This window comes from Phyllobates terribilis, unplaced genomic scaffold (assembly GCF_046119375.1).
Source record: "Phyllobates terribilis strain yellow unplaced genomic scaffold, ASM4611937v1 Scaffold_67__1_contigs__length_7525285, whole genome shotgun sequence".
Classification (NCBI taxonomy): domain Eukaryota; kingdom Metazoa; phylum Chordata; class Amphibia; order Anura; family Dendrobatidae; genus Phyllobates; species Phyllobates terribilis.
Window position 1 is genome coordinate 2,280,257 of NW_027362827.1, and position 17,325 is coordinate 2,297,581.

Sequence of the window (17,325 nt, forward strand, 5' to 3'; positions counted from 1 at the left end):
AGACTGAGAGTGAGGGCCGTATGTGGCTTATACTATGTCTACTAAATGAGGTTACCCACTTTCCAGTGCTGACATCTCGACTTGTGAAGGTTCAAGATGGCCCAAACATACAGTGTGTACAGAGCTCAAGTAGAACTACACAATGAGTGGTGGCACTTGTTCATAGCAAAAGTGGTTCCAGTACAATACAAGTCTAAAATTGGTACTGTTTGCTACGGTTCTGAAGGCCCAATAGAGAATTAGAGATAAACACTTTGTAGCACTCGCTCTCCCCTTTCAAGGGACTCCTCACATTTGTATGTATGCCATTTCCCTGAGGAGCAGCGCCCCAAGAAGCGAGCCACCCCTACCTGGTAAATGCTAAGTGTGAGTCTGTGATAGTGAGTGCCGTATTTGGCACATTCTATCAAAGTCTCACTCTAAAGATCTGCATCTGAAAATGCTCCTCCGACTTTGGGGGGCAGATCTCAGCAGCTAAGGGAGCAGACTGCAAACGGACAGAGATGTATTTAGATAATCCTCTTGGCTTCAATATTCACTAAGCAGCTTTTTCATTTATACCTCCTGCGGTTTCTGGTGGCTCGGAGAAGAGGGCACCCCCAGCACCATGTTAAGTCAATGGTGGGAATCAATGGCTTTCCCTATCTCACTTTCACCTGGATTTTTCCGGAACCGTGGGTCCGATAAACAATCCGAGATATACGTTCTGTAGACTGGACCGTCAGCTTTCCAGGGAATGATATCCTAAGTGAAAAGCATCTTGTACCGAGGAGCAGCACCCCGAGAGCCGTGATCCCCCTCTGACCAGGCGGCCCATGTCTACTAAATGAGGTTACCCATTTTCCAGTGCTGACATCTCGACTTGTGAAGGTCCAAGATGGCCCAAACTTGCAGTGTTTACAGAGCTAAAGTAGAAATACACAATGAGTGGTGGCACTTGTTCATAGCAAAAGTGGTTCCAGTACAAGACATGTCTAAAATTGGTACTGTTTGCTCCGGTTCTGAAGGTCCAATAGAAAATCAGAGATAAACACTTTGTAGCACTCGCTCTCCCCTTTCAAGGGACTCCTCACATGTGTATGTATGCCATTTCCCTGAGGAGCAGCGCCCCAAGAAGCGACCACCCCTACCTGGTATATGCTAAGTGTGAGTCTGTGATAGTGAGTGCCGTATTTGGCACATTCTATCAAAGTCTCACACTAAAGATCTGCATCTGAAAATGCTCCTCCGACTTTGGGGGGCAGATCTCAGCAGCTAAGGGAGCAGACTGCAAACGGACAGAGATGTATTTAGATAATCCTCTTGGCTTCAATATTCACTAAGCAGCTTTTTCATTGATACCTCCTGCGGTTTCTGGTGGCTCGGGGAAGAGGGCACCCCCAGCACCATGTTAAGTCAATGGTAGGAATCAATGGCATTTCCCTATCTCACTTTCACCTGGATTTTTCCGGAACCGTGGGTCCGATGAACAATCCGAGATATACGTTCTGTAGACTGGACCATCAGCTTTCCAGGGATTCATATTCTGAGTGAGAGGCATCTTGTACCAAGGAGCAGCACCCCGAGAGCCGTGATCCCCCTCTGACCAGGCGGCCCATGTCTGCTAAATGAGGTTACCCACTTTCCAGTGCTGACATCTCGACTTGTGAAGGTCCAAGATGGCCCAAACTTGCAGTGTTTACAGAGCTAAAGTAGAACTACACAATGTGTGGTGGCACTTGTTCATAGCTAGAGTGGTTCCAGTACAAGACATGTCTAAAATTGGTACTGTTTGCTCCGGTTCTGAAGGTCCAATAGAAAATCAGAGATAAACACTTTGTAGCACTCGCTCTCCCCTTTCCAGGGACTCCTCACATTTGTATGTATGCCATTTCCCTGAGGAGCAGCGCCCCAAGAAGCGAGCCACCCCTACCTGGTAAATGCTAAGTGTGAGTCTGTGATAGTGAGTGCCGTATTTGGCACATTCTATCAAAGTCTCACACTAAAGATCTGCATCTGAAAATGCTCCTCCGACTTTGGGGGGCAGATCTCAGCAGCTAAGGGAGCAGACTGCAAACGGACAGAGATGTATTTAGATAATCCTCTTGGCTTCAATATTCACTAAGCAGCTTTTTCTTTGATCCCTCCTGCGGTTTCTGGGGGCTTTGGGAAGAGGGCACCCCTAGCACCATGTTAAGTCAATGGTAAGAATCAATGGCAATTCCCTATCTCACTTTCACCTGGATTTTTCCGGAACCGTGGGTCCGATAAACAATCAGAGATATACGTTTTGTAGACTGGACCGTCAGCTTTCCAGGGAATCATATCCTAAGTGAAAGGCATCTTGTACCGAGGAGCAGCACCCCGAGAGCCGTGATCCCCCTCTGACAAGGCGGCCCATGTCTGCTAAATGAGGTTACCCATTTTCCAGTGCTGACATCTCGACTTGTGAAGGTCCAAGATGGCCCAAACTTGCAGTGTTTACAGAGCTAAAGTAGAAATACACAATGAGTGGTGGCACTTGTTCATAGCAAAAGTGGTTCCAGTACAAGACATGTCTAAAATTGGTACTGTTTGCTCCGGTTCTGAAGGTCTAATAGAAAATCAGAGATAAACACTTTGTAGCACTCGCTCTCCCCTTTCAAGGGACTCCTCACATGTGTATGTATGCCATTTCCCTGAGGAGCAGCGCCCAAAGAAGCGAGCCACCCCTACCTGGTAAATGCTAAGTGTGAGTCTGTGATAGTGAGTGCCGTATTTGGCACATTCTATCAAAGTCTCACACTAAAGATCTGCATCTGAAAATGCTCCTCCGACTTTGGGGGGCAGATCTCAGCAGCAAAGGGAGCAGACTGCAAACGGACAGAGATGTATTTAGATAATCCTCTTGGCTTCAATATTCACTAAGCAGCTTTTTCTTTGATCCCTCCTGCGGTTTCTGGTGGATCGGGGAAGAGGGCACCCCCAGCACCATGTTAAGTCAATGGTGGGAATCAATGGCATTTCCCTATCTCACTTTCACTTGGATTTTTCCGGAACCGTGGGTCCGATAAACAATCCGAGATATACGTTCTGTTGAGTGGACCGTCAGCTTTCCAGGGATTTATATCCTGAGTGAGAAGCATCTTGTACCAAGGAGCAGCACCCCGAGAGCCGTGATCCCCCTCTGACAAGGCGGCCCTTGTCAACTAAATGAGGTTACCCACTTTCCAGTGCTGACATCTCGACTTGTGAAGGTCCAAGATGGCCCAAACTTGCAGTGTTTACAGAGCTAAAGTAGAACTACACAATGAGTGGTGGCACTTGTTCATAGCAAGAGTGGTTCCAGTACAAGATATGTCTAAAATTGGTACTGTTTGCTCCGGTTCTGAAGGTCCAATAGAAAATCAGAGATAAACACTTTGTAGCACTCGCTCTCCCCTTTCAAGGGACTCCTCACATGTGTATGTATGCCATTTCCCTGAGGAGCAGCGCCCCAAGAAGCGAGCCACCCCTACCTGGTAAATGCTAAGTGTGAGACTGTGATAGTGAGTGCCGTATTTGGCACATTCTATCAAAGTCTCACACTAAAGATCTGCATCTGAAAATGCTCCTCCGACTTTGGGGGGCAGATCTCAGCAGCTAAGGGAGCACACTGCAAACGGACAGAGATGTATTTAGATAATCCTCTTGGCTTCAATATTCACTAAGCAGCTTTTTCATTGATCCCTCCTGCGGTTTCTGGTGGATCGGGGAAGAGGGCACCCCCAGCACCATGTTAAGTCAATGGTAGGAATCAATGGCTTTCCTATCTCACTTTCACCTGGATTTTTCCGCAACCGTGGGTCCGATAAACAATCCGAGATATACGTTCTGTAGACTGGACCGTCAGCTTTCCAGGGATTCATATTCTGAGTGAGAGGCATCTTGTACCGAGGAGCAGCACCCCGAGAGCCGTGATCCCCCTCTGACCAGGCGGCCCATGTCTGCTAAATGAGGTTACCCACTTTCCAGTGATGACATCTCGACTTGTGAAGGTCCAAAATGGCCCAAACTTGCAGTGTTTACAGAGCTAAAGTAGAAATACACAATGAGTGGGGGCACTTGTTCATAGCTAGAGTGGTTCCAGTACAAGATATGTCTAAAATTGGTACTGTTTGCTCCGGTTCTGAAGGTCCAATAGAAAATCAGAGATAAATACTTTGTAGCACTCGCTCTCCCCTTTCAAGGGACTCCTCACATGTGTATGTATGCCATTTCACTGAGGAGCAGCGCCCCAAGAAGCGAGCCACCCCTTCCTGGTAAATGCTAAGTGTGAGTCTGTGATAGTGAGTGCCGTATTTGGCACATTCTATCAAAGTCTCACACTAAAGATCTGCATCTGAAAATGCTTCTCCGACTTTGGGGGGCAGATCTCAGCAGCTAAGGGAGCAGACTGCAAACGGACAGAGATGTATTTAGATAATCCTCTTGGCTTCAATATTCACTAAGCAGCTTTTTCATTGATCCCTCCTGCGGTTTCTGGTGGCTCGGGGAAGAGGGCACCCCCAGCACCATGTTAAGTCAATGGTAGGAATCAATGGCATTTCCTTATTTCACTTTCACCTGGATTTTTCCGGAACCGTGGGTCCGATGAACAATCCGAGATATACGTTCTGTAGACTGGACCGTCAGCTTTCCAGTGATTTATATCCTGAGTGAGAGGCATCTTGTACCAAGGAGCAGCACCCCGAGAGCCGTGATCCCCCTCTGACAAGGCGGCCCATGTCAACTAAATGAGGTTACCCACTTTCCAGTGCTGACATCTCGACTTGTGAAGGTCCAAGATGGCCCAAACTTGCAGTGCTTACAGAGCTAAAGTAGAACTACACAATGCGTGGTGGCACTTGTTCATAGCAAAAGTGGTTCCAGTACAAGACATGTCTAAAATTGGTACTGTTTGCTCCGGTTCTGAAGGTCCAATAGAAAATCAGAGATTAACACTTTGTAGCACTCGCTCTCCCCTTTCAAGGGACTCCTCACATGTGTATGTATGCCATTTCCCTGAGGAGCAGCGCCCCAAGAAGCGACCACCCCTACCTGGTAAATGCTAAGTGTGAGTCTGTGATAGTGAGTGCCGTATTTGGCACATTCTATCAAAGTCTCACACTAAAGATCTGCATCTGAAAATGCTCCTCCGACTTTGGGGGGCAGATCTCAGCAGCTAAGGGAGCAGACTGCAAACGGACAGAGATGTATTTAGATAATCCTCTTGGCTTCAATATTCACTAAGCAGCTTTTTCATTTATACCTCCTGCGGTTTCTGGTGGCTCGGGGAAGAGGGCACCCCTAGCACCATGTTAAGTCAATGGTAGGAATCAATGGCATTTCCCTATCTCACTTTCACCTGGATTTTTCCGGAACCGTGGGTCCGATGAACAATCCGAGATATACGTTCTGTAGACTGGACCATCAGCTTTCCAGGGATTCATATTCTGAGTGAGAGGCATCTTGTACCAAGGAGCAGCACCCCAAGAGCCGTGATCCCCCTCTGACCAGGCGGCCCATGTCTGCTAAATGAGGTTACCCATTTTCCAGTGCTGACATCTCGACTTGTGAAGGTCCAAGATGGTCCAAACTTACAGTGTTTACAGAGCTAAAGTAGAACTACACAATGAGTGGTGGCACTTGTTCATAGCAAGAGTGGTTCCAGTACAAGACATGTCTAAATTTGGTACTGTTTGCTCCGGTTCTGAAGGTCCAATAGAAAATCAGAGATAAACACTTTGTAGCACTCGCTCTCCCCTTTCAAGGGACTCCTCACATGTGTATGTATGCCATTTCCCTGAGGAGCAGCGCCCCAAGAAGCGAGCCACCCCTACCTGGTAAATGCTAAGTGTGAGTCTGTGATAGTGAGTGCCGTATTTGGCACATTCTATCAAAGTCTCACACTAAAGATCTGCATCTGAAAATGCTCCTCCGACTTTGGGGGGCAGATCTCAGCAGCTAAGGGAGCAGACTGCAAACGGACAGAGATGTATTTAGATAATCCTCTTGGCTTCAATATTCACTAAGCAGCTTTTTCTTTGATCCCTCCTGCGGTTTCTGGTGGATCGGGGAAGAGGGCACCCCCAGCACCATGTTAAGTCAATGGTAGGAATCAATGGCATTTCCCTATCTCACTTTCACCTGGATTTTTCCGGAACCGTGGGTCCGATAAACAATCCGAGATATACGTTTTGTAGACTGGACCGTCAGCTTTCCAGGGATTCATATTCTGAGTGAGAGGCATCTTGTACCAAGGAGCAGCACCCCGAGAGCCGTGATCCCCCTCTGACCAGGCGGCCCATGTCTGCTAAATGAGGTTACCCACTTTCCAGTGCTGACATCTCGACTTGTGAAGGTCCAAGATGGCCCAAACTTGCAGTGTTTACAGAGCTAAAGTAGAACTACACAATGAGTGGTGGCACTTGTTCATAGCAAGAGTGGTTCCAGTACAAGGCATGTCTAAAATTGGTACTGTTTGCTCCGGTTCTGAAGGTCCAATAGAAAATCAGAGATAAACACTTTGTAGCATACGCTCTCCCCTTTTAAGGGACTCCTCACATGTGTATGTATGCCATTTCCCTGAGGAGCAGCGCCCCAAGAAGCGACCACCCTACCTGGTTAATGCTAAGTGTGAGTCTGTGATAGTGAGTGCCGTATTTGGCACATTCTATCAAAGTCTCACACTAAAGATCTGCATCTGAAAATGCTCCTCCGACTTTGGGGGGCAGATCTCAGCAGCTAAGGGGGCAGACTGCAAACGGACAGAGATGTATTTAGATAATCCTCTTGGCTTCAATATTCACTAAGCAGCTTTTTCTTTGATCCCTCCTGCGGTTTCTGGTGGATCGGGGAAGAGGGCACCCCCAGCACCATGTTAAGTCAATGGTAGGAATCAATGGCATTTCCCTATCTCACTTTCACCTGGATTTTTCCGGAACCGTGGGTCCGATAAACAATCCGAGATATACGTTTTGTAGACTGGACCGTCAGCTTTCCAGGGATTCATATTCTGAGTGAGAGGCATCTTGTACCAAGGAGCAGCACCCCGAGAGCCGTGATCCCCCTCTGACCAGTCGGCCTATGTCTGCTAAATGAGGTTACCCACTTTCCAGTGCTGACGTCTCGACTTGTGAAGGTCCAAGATGGCCCAAACTTGCAGTGTTTACAGAGCTAAAGTAGAACTACACAATGTGTGGTGGCACTTGTTCATAGCTAGAGTGGTTCCAGTACAAGACATGTCTAAAATTGGTACTGTTTGCTCCGGTTCTGAAGGTCCAATAGAAAATCAGAGATAAACACTTTGTAGCACTCGCTCTCCCCTTTCCAGGGACTCCTCACATTTGTATGTATGCCATTTCCCTGAGGAGCAGCGCCCCAAGAAGCGACCACCCCTACCTGGTAAATGCTAAATGTGAGTCTGTGATAGTGAGTGCCGTATTTGGCACATTCTATCAAAGTCTCACACTAAAGATCTGCATCTGAAAATGCTCCTCCGACTTTGGGGGGCAGATCTCAGCAGCAAAGGGGGCAGACTGCAAACGGACAGAGATGTATTTAGATAATCCTCTTGGCTTCAATATTCACTAAGCAGCTTTTTCTTTGATCCCTCCTGCGGTTTCTGGGGGCTCGGGGAAGAGGGCACCCCTAGCACCATGTTAAGTCAATGGTAAGAATCAATGGCATTTCCCTATCTCACTTTCACCTGGATTTTTCCTGAACCGTGGGTCCGATGAACAATCCGAGATATACGTTCTGTAGACTGGACCGTCAGATTTCCAGTGATTTATATCCTGAGTGAGAGGCATCTTGTACCGAGGAGCAGCACCCCGAGAGCCGTGATCCCCCTCTGACCAGGCGGCCCATGTCTGCTAAATGAGGTTACCCATTTTCCAGTGCTGACATCTCGACTTGTGAAGGTCCAAGATGGCCCAAACTTGCAGTGTTTACAGAGCTAAAGTAGAACTACACAATGAGTGGTGGCACTTGTTCATAGCAAGAGTGGTTCCAGTACAAGACATGTCTAAAATTGGTACTGTTTGCTTCGGTTCTGAAGGTCCAATAGAAAATCAGAGATAAACACTTTGTAGCACTCGCTCTCCCCTTTCAAGGGACTCCTCACATGTGTATGTATGCCATTTCCCTGAGGAGCAGTACCCCAAAAAGCGAGCCACCCCTACCTGGTAAATGCTAAGTGTGAGTCTGTGATAGTGAGTGCCGTATTTGGCACATTCTATCAAAGTCTCACACTAAAGATCTGCATCTGAAAATGCTCCTCCGACTTTGGGGGGCAGATCTCAGCAGCTAAGGGGGCAGACTGCAAACGGACAGAGATGTATTTAGATAATCCTCTTGGCTTCAATATTCACTAAGCAGCTTTTTCTTTGATCCCTCCTGCGGTATCTGGGGGCTCGGGGAAGAGGGCACCCCTAGCACCATGTTAAGTCAATGGTAAGAATCAATGGCATTTCCCTATCTCACTTTCACCTGGATTTTTCCTGAACCGTGGGTCCGATAAACAATCCGAGATATACGTTTTGTAGACTGGACCGTCAGCTTTCCAGGGATTCATATTCTGAGTGAGAGGCATCTTGTACCAAGGAGCAGCACCCCGAGAGCCGTGATCCCCCTCTGACCAGGCGGCCCATGTCTGCTAAATGAGGTTACCCACTTTCCAGTGCTGACATCTCGACTTGTGAAGGTCCAAGATGGCCCAAACTTGCAGTGTTTACAGAGCTAAAGTAGAACTACACAATGAGTGGTGGCACTTGTTCATAGCAAGAGTGGTTCCAGTACAAGGCATGTCTAAAATTGGTACTGTTTGCTCCGGTTCTGAAGGTCCAATAGAAAATCAGAGATAAACACTTTGTAGCATACGCTCTCCCCTTTTAAGGGACTCCTCACATGTGTATGTATGCCATTTCCCTGAGGAGCAGCGCCCCAAGAAGCGACCACCCTACCTGGTTAATGCTAAGTTTGAGTCTGTGATAGTGAGTGCCGTATTTGGCACATTCTATCAAAGTCTCACACTAAAGATCTGCATCTGAAAATGCTCCTCCGACTTTGGGGGGCAGATCTCAGCAGCTAAGGGGGCAGACTGCAAACGGACAGAGATGTATTTAGATAATCCTCTTGGCTTCAATATTCACTAAGCAGCTTTTTCTTTGATCCCTCCTGCGGTTTCTGGTGGATCGGGGAAGAGGGCACCCCCAGCACCATGTTAAGTCAATGGTAGGAATCAATGGCATTTCCCTATCTCACTTTCACCTGGATTTTTCCGGAACCGTGGGTCCGATAAACAATCCGAGATATACGTTCTGTAGACTGGACCGTCAGCTTTCCAGGGATTCATATTCTGAGTGAGAGGCATCTTGTACCAAGGAGCAGCACCCCGAGAGCCGTGATCCCCCTCTGACCAGGCGGCCTATGTCTGCTAAATGAGGTTACCCACTTTCCAGTGCTGACATCTCGACTTGTGAAGGTCCAAGATGGCCCAAACTTGCAGTGTTTACAGAGCTAAAGTAGAACTACACAATGTGTGGTGGCACTTGTTCATAGCTAGAGTGGTTCCAGCACAAGACATGTCTAAAATTGGTACTGTTTGCTCCGGTTCTGAAGGTCCAATAGAAAATCAGAGATAAACACTTTGTAGCACTCGCTCTCCCCTTTCCAGGGACTCCTCACATTTGTATATATGCCATTTCCCTGAGGAGCAGCGCCCCAAGAAGCGAGCCACCCCTACCTGGTAAATGCTAAGTGTGAGTCTGTGATAGTGAGTGCCGTATTTGGCACATTCTATCAAAGTCTCACACTAAAGATCTGCATCTGAAAATGCTCCTCCGACTTTGGGGGGCAGATCTCAGCAGCAAAGGGGGCAGACTGTAAACGGACAGAGATGTATTTAGATAATCCTCTTGGCTTCAATATTCACTAAGCAGCTTTTTCTTTGATCCCTCCTGCGGTTTCTGGGGGCTCGGGGAAGAGGGCACCCCCAGCACCATGTTAAGTCAATGGTAGGAATCAATGGCATTTCCCTATCTCACTTTCACCTGGATTTTTCCGGAACCGTGGGTCCGATAAACAATCCGAGATATACGTTTTGTAGACTGGACCGTCAGCTTTCCAGGGATTCATATTCTGAGTGAGAGGCATCTTGTACCAAGGAGCAGCACCCCGAGAGCCGTGATCCCCCTCTGACCAGTCGGCCTATGTCTGCTAAATGAGGTTACCCACTTTCCAGTGCTGACGTCTCGACTTGTGAAGGTCCAAGATGGCCCAAACTTGCAGTGTTTACAGAGCTAAAGTAGAACTACACAATGTGTGGTGGCACTTGTTCATAGCTAGAGTGGTTCCAGTACAAGACATGTCTAAAATTGGTACTGTTTGCTCCGGTTCTGAAGGTCCAATAGAAAATCAGAGATAAACACTTTGTAGCACTCGCTCTCCCCTTTCCAGGGACTCCTCACATTTGTATGTATGCCATTTCCCTGAGGAGCAGCGCCCCAAGAAGCGACCACCCCTACCTGGTAAATGCTAAATGTGAGTCTGTGATAGTGAGTGCCGTATTTGGCACATTCTATCAAAGTCTCACACTAAAGATCTGCATCTGAAAATGCTCCTCCGACTTTGGGGGGCAGATCTCAGCAGCAAAGGGGGCAGACTGCAAACGGACAGAGATGTATTTAGATAATCCTCTTGGCTTCAATATTCACTAAGCAGCTTTTTCTTTGATCCCTCCTGCGGTTTCTGGGGGCTCGGGGAAGAGGGCACCCCTAGCACCATGTTAAGTCAATGGTAAGAATCAATGGCATTTCCCTATCTCACTTTCACCTGGATTTTTCCTGAACCGTGGGTCCGATGAACAATCCGAGATATACGTTCTGTAGACTGGACCGTCAGATTTCCAGTGATTTATATCCTGAGTGAGAGGCATCTTGTACCGAGGAGCAGCACCCCGAGAGCCGTGATCCCCCTCTGACCAGGCGGCCCATGTCTGCTAAATGAGGTTACCCATTTTCCAGTGCTGACATCTCGACTTGTGAAGGTCCAAGATGGCCCAAACTTGCAGTGTTTACAGAGCTAAAGTAGAACTACACAATGAGTGGTGGCACTTGTTCATAGCAAGAGTGGTTCCAGTACAAGACATGTCTAAAATTGGTACTGTTTGCTTCGGTTCTGAAGGTCCAATAGAAAATCAGAGATAAACACTTTGTAGCACTCGCTCTCCCCTTTCAAGGGACTCCTCACATGTGTATGTATGCCATTTCCCTGAGGAGCAGTACCCCAAAAAGCGAGCCACCCCTACCTGGTAAATGCTAAGTGTGAGTCTGTGATAGTGAGTGCCGTATTTGGCACATTCTATCAAAGTCTCACACTAAAGATCTGCATCTGAAAATGCTCCTCCGACTTTGGGGGGCAGATCTCAGCAGCTAAGGGGGCAGACTGCAAACGGACAGAGATGTATTTAGATAATCCTCTTGGCTTCAATATTCACTAAGCAGCTTTTTCTTTGATCCCTCCTGCGGTATCTGGGGGCTCGGGGAAGAGGGCACCCCTAGCACCATGTTAAGTCAATGGTAAGAATCAATGGCATTTCCCTATCTCACTTTCACCTGGATTTTTCCGGAACCGTGGGTCCGATAAACAATCCGAGATATACGTTTTGTAGACTGGACCGTCAGCTTTCCAGGGATTCATATTCTGAGTGAGAGGCATCTTGTACCAAGGAGCAGCACCCCGAGAGCCGTGATCCCCCTCTGACCAGGCGGCCCATGTCTGCTAAATGAGGTTACCCACTTTCCAGTGCTGACATCTCGACTTGTGAAGGTCCAAGATGGCCCAAACTTGCAGTGTTTACAGAGCTAAAGTAGAACTACACAATGAGTGGTGGCACTTGTTCATAGCAAGAGTGGTTCCAGTACAAGGCATGTCTAAAATTGGTACTGTTTGCTCCGGTTCTGAAGGTCCAATAGAAAATCAGAGATAAACACTTTGTAGCATACGCTCTCCCCTTTTAAGGGACTCCTCACATGTGTATGTATGCCATTTCCCTGAGGAGCAGCGCCCCAAGAAGCGACCACCCTACCTGGTTAATGCTAAGTTTGAGTCTGTGATAGTGAGTGCCGTATTTGGCACATTCTATCAAAGTCTCACACTAAAGATCTGCATCTGAAAATGCTCCTCCGACTTTGGGGGGCAGATCTCAGCAGCTAAGGGGGCAGACTGCAAACGGACAGAGATGTATTTAGATAATCCTCTTGGCTTCAATATTCACTAAGCAGCTTTTTCTTTGATCCCTCCTGCGGTTTCTGGTGGATCGGGGAAGAGGGCACCCCCAGCACCATGTTAAGTCAATGGTAGGAATCAATGGCATTTCCCTATCTCACTTTCACCTGGATTTTTCCGGAACCGTGGGTCCGATAAACAATCCGAGATATACGTTCTGTAGACTGGACCGTCAGCTTTCCAGGGATTCATATTCTGAGTGAGAGGCATCTTGTACCAAGGAGCAGCACCCCGAGAGCCGTGATCCCCCTCTGACCAGGCGGCCTATGTCTGCTAAATGAGGTTACCCACTTTCCAGTGCTGACATCTCGACTTGTGAAGGTCCAAGATGGCCCAAACTTGCAGTGTTTACAGAGCTAAAGTAGAACTACACAATGTGTGGTGGCACTTGTTCATAGCTAGAGTGGTTCCAGCACAAGACATGTCTAAAATTGGTACTGTTTGCTCCGGTTCTGAAGGTCCAATAGAAAATCAGAGATAAACACTTTGTAGCACTCGCTCTCCCCTTTCCAGGGACTCCTCACATTTGTATATATGCCATTTCCCTGAGGAGCAGCGCCCCAAGAAGCGAGCCACCCCTACCTGGTAAATGCTAAGTGTGAGTCTGTGATAGTGAGTGCCGTATTTGGCACATTCTATCAAAGTCTCACACTAAAGATCTGCATCTGAAAATGCTCCTCCGACTTTGGGGGGCAGATCTCAGCAGCAAAGGGGGCAGACTGTAAACGGACAGAGATGTATTTAGATAATCCTCTTGGCTTCAATATTCACTAAGCAGCTTTTTCTTTGATCCCTCCTGCGGTTTCTGGGGGCTCGGGGAAGAGGGCACCCCCAGCACCATGTTAAGTCAATGGTAAGAATCAATGGCATTTCCCTATCTCACTTTCACCTGGATTTTTCCTGAACCGTGGGTCCGATGAACAATCCGAGATATACGTTCTGTAGACTGGACCGTCAGCTTTCCAGTGATTTATATCCTGAGTGAGAGGCATCTTGTACCGAGGAGCAGCAACCCAAGAGCCGTGATCCCCCTCTGACCAGGCGGCCCATGTCTGCTAAATGAGGTTACCCATTTTCCAGTGCTGACATCTCGACTTGTGAAGGTCCAAGATGGCCCAAACTTGCAGTGTTTACAGAGCTAAAGTAGAACTACACAATGAGTGGTGGCACTTGTTCATAGCAAGAGTGGTTCCAGTACAAGACATGTCTAAAATTGGTACTGTTTGCTTCGGTTCTGAAGGTCCAATAGAAAATCAGAGATAAACACTTTGTAGCACTCGCTCTCCCCTTTCAAGGGACTCCTCACATGTGTATGTATGCCATTTCCCTGAGGAGCAGCACCCCAAGAAGCGAGCCACCCCTACCTGGTAAATGCTAAGTGTGAGTCTGTGATAGTGAGTGCCGTATTTGGCACATTCTATCAAAGTCTCACACTAAAGATCTGCATCTGAAAATGCTCCTCCGACTTTGGGGGGCAGATCTCAGCAGCTAAGGGGGCAGACTGCAAACGGACAGAGATGTATTTAGATAATCCTCTTGGCTTCAATATTCACTAAGCAGCTTTTTCTTTGATCCCTCCTGCGGTTTCTGGGGGCTCGGGGAAGAGGGCACCCCTAGCACCATGTTAAGTCAATGGTAAGAATCAATGGCATTTCCCTATCTCACTTTCACCTGGATTTTTCCGGAACCGTGGGTCCGATAAACAATCCGAGATATACGTTTTGTAGACTGGACCGTCAGCTTTCCAGGGATTCATATTCTGAGTGAGAGGCATCTTGTACCAAGGAGCAGCACCCCGAGAGCCGTGATCCCCCTCTGACCAGGCGGCCCATGTCTGCTAAATGAGGTTACCCACTTTCCAGTGCTGACATCTCGACTTGTGAAGATCCAAGATGGCCCAAACTTGCAGTGTTTACAGAGCTAAAGTAGAACTACACAATGAGTGGTGGCACTTGTTCATAGCAAGAGTGGTTCCAGTACAAGACATGTCTAAAATTGGTACTGTTTGCTCCGGTTCTGAAGGTCCAATAGAAAATCAGAGATAAACACTTTGTAGCACTCGCTCTACCCTTTCAAGGGACTCCTCACATGTGTATGTATGCCATTTCCCTGAGGAGCAGCGCCCCAAGAAGCGACCACCCTACCTGGTTAATGCTAAGTGTGAGTCTGTGATAGTGAGTGCCGTATTTGGCACATTCTATCAAAGTCTCACACTAAAGATCTGCATCTGAAAATGCTCCTCCGACTTTGGGGGGCAGATCTCAGCAGCTAAGGGGGCAGACTGCAAACGGACAGAGATGTATTTAGATAATCCTCTTGGCTTCAATATTCACTAAGCAGCTTTTTCTTTGATCCCTCCTGCGGTTTCTGGTGGATCGGGGAAGAGGGCACCCCCAGCACCATGTTAAGTCAATGGTAGGAATCAATGGCATTTCCCTATCTCACTTTCACCTGGATTTTTCCGGAACCGTGGGTCCGATAAACAATCCGAGATATACGTTTTGTAGACTGGACCGTCAGCTTTCCAGGGATTCATATTCTGAGTGAGAGGCATCTTGTACCAAGGAGCAGCACCCCGAGAGCCGTGATCCCCCTCTGACCAGTCGGCCTATGTCTGCTAAATGAGGTTACCCACTTTCCAGTGCTGACATCTCGACTTGTGAAGGTCCAAGATGGCCCAAACTTGCAGTGTTTACAGAGCTAAAGTAGAACTACACAATGAGTGGTGGCACTTGTTCATAGCAAGAGTGGTTCCAGTACAAGACATGTCTAAAATTGGTACTGTTTGCTCCGGTTCTGAAGGTCCAATAGAAAATCAGAGATAAGCACTTTGTAGCACTCGCTCTCCCCTTTCCAGGGACTCCTCACATTTGTATATATGCCATTTCCCTGAGGAGCAGCGCCCCAAGAAGCGAGCCACCCCTACCTGGTAAATGCTAAGTGTGAGTCTGTGATAGTGAGTGCCGTATTTGGCATATTCTATCAAAGTCTCACACTAAAGATCTGCATCTGAAAATGCTCCTCCGACTTTGGGGGGCAGATCTCAGCAGCTAAGGGAGCACACTGCAAACGGACAGAGATGTATTTAGATAATCCTCTTGGCTTCAATATTCACTAAGCAGCTTTTTCTTTGATCCCTCCTGCGGTTTCTGGGGGCTCGGGGAAGAGGGCACCCCCAGCACCATGTTAAGTCAATGGTAAGAATCAATGGCATTTCCCTATCTCACTTTCACCTGGATTTTTCCTGAACCGTGGGTCCGATGAACAATCCAAGATATACGTTCTGTAGAGTGGACCGTCAGCTTTCCAGGGATTCATATCCTGAGTGAGAGGCATCTTGTACCGAGGAGCAGCACCCCGTGAGGAGCTCTAACACTGTCAATTTGTAACAGGGGGTAAATCCGGTTAAAGAGTGAACTATATGCTATATTTTAACCAATGGCATGCACTAACAAATTTCCGTCACCAGGTGGAGCACGGTCAATGGAAATTTGTAATGAGGGTATATCCAGTTAACATGTGCACCATGTTCTGCTAAATAACCGGATTTACTCAAAATGAAGGGACTTTGCTGTATTTTAGAGCTTGGGTCACTTCCACTATCAGAGGTTCGGGCAGTCAGGTGTCTGATGCCCGAAATGACCTCCAGGGGTTATGGCCCATTACCCCCCCCCCCCTGACAGTGCTGGACATTATATTTCATTAACCTCAGATTGATTAGTGTAATTTTCTGACTTTTTTGAAAATTTAATTTTTTGTGAAAATCTCCGCTAAATGAGGGAATAATATGTTAGAGGGCATCCCAGGAGGGTTCCAAATGTGTGGGTAAAATATATATCCCACGAGGGGAAAATTGAAAAAACGTTGGAAAAAAATTTTTTTGTGGACTTAGAAAATTTTCCAACTTGTGTCAGACTTCCAGAGAGGGGAGCATGTCAGTGCACGCATCCGATTTCAGTTCCAGAGCGATTTGCCCGATGAGTCCTTCATACTTAGTCGTTTTTGCCAATTTTCTGATATTTGTCTGGAATGGGGTCAATAAACTTTGGGTAAATCCGGTTATCATCTGTACCATGTTCTGCTAATTAACGGGATTAGGGTGAATAAACTTTGGGTACATCCGGTTAACATCTGTACCATGTTCTGCCAATTAACCGGATTTACTCAAAATCAAGGGACTTTGCCGTTTTTTAGACCCTGGGTCACTTCCACTATCAGAGGTGCGGGCATTAAGGTGTCTAATGCCCGAAATGACCTCCAGGGGTTATGGCCCATTACCCCCCCCCCCCCTGACAGTGCTGGACATTATATTTCATTAGCCTCAGATTGATTAGTGTAATTTTCTGACTTTTTTGAAAATGTAATTTTTTGTGAAAATCTCCGCTAAATGAGGGAATAATATGTTAGAGGGCATCCCAGGAGGGTTCCAAATGTGTGGGTAAAATATATATCCCACGAGGGGAAAATTGAAAAAAAGTTGTAAAAAATTTTTTTTGTGGACTTAGAAAATTTTCCAACTTGTGTCAGACTTCCAGAGAGGGGAGCATGTCAGTGCGCGCATCCGATTTCAGTTCCAGAGCGATTTGCCCGATGAGTCCTTCATACTTAGTCGTTTTTGCCAATTTTCTGATATTTGTCTGGAATGGGGTCAATAAACTTTGGGTAAATCCGGTTATCATCTGTACCATGTTCTGCTAATTAACGGGATTAGGGTGAATAAACTTTGGGTACATCCGGTTAACATCTGTACCATGTTCTGCTAATTAACCGGATTTACTCAAAATCAAGGGACTTTGCCGTTTTTTAGACCCTGGGTCACTTCCACTATCAGAGGTGCGGGCATTAAGGTGTCTTATGCCCGAAATGACCTCCAGGGGTTATGGCCCATTACCCCCCCCCCCCCCCCTGACAGTGCTGGACATTATATTTCATTAGCCTCAGATTGATTAGTGTAATTTTCTGACTTTTTTGAAAATGTAATTTTTTGTGAAAATCTCCGCTAAATGAGGGAATAATATGTTAGAGGGCATCCCAGGAGGGTTCCAAATGTGTGGGTAA